This window comes from Entamoeba histolytica, genomic scaffold (genome assembly GCF_000208925.1).
Source record: "Entamoeba histolytica HM-1:IMSS scf_1104750519175 genomic scaffold, whole genome shotgun sequence".
Lineage (NCBI taxonomy): Eukaryota > Evosea > Mastigamoebida > Endamoebidae > Entamoeba > Entamoeba histolytica.
In genome coordinates, this window is record NW_001915079.1 from 7,437 (window position 1) to 8,056 (window position 620).

The following is a 620-nucleotide window of genomic DNA, read 5'->3' on the forward strand; positions in this document are numbered from 1 at the left end:
ATTTATATTCTTTTATTTATATGTTATTTATCTATCGTATTTTTTTTTATATTTATTTCTCTGTTTATATTATTTATATCATTGTATTCTTCTTATTATCTATATATTATTATATTATTCTTATTTTATGATTTTTCTTTTTATATTATTTAGATTTTCTTATTGTTATTCTTTTCTATTTAAATGTATTTGTTTATTCATCTTATTCATCTTTTAGATTATTATCATTTATATCTATTTTCAATTTATATTTATTCTCTTTTGATTTATATTAATATTAATTTTATCTTTTATACTTTGATTTTATTATTATATCATTTATTATCATTTCTCGTTTTATTTATCATTTATTCTTATTATTCTTTGTTTTTTTATTCTATATCATATATTCATATCATTTTCATTTATATTTTATTACATATTACATATTATAATAATAACATATGATTGATTATATAATAAACATCATAATGAAATTATACATATAAATAATAAACATAAAAAGGAATAAAATATTTTTCATTAATAAAATAATATTAATTATTTTACATCATTAAATTAGACACTTATTATTGAATATTTCTAATTTTTACATTAAAATTACACTTTTTATTTCTTCT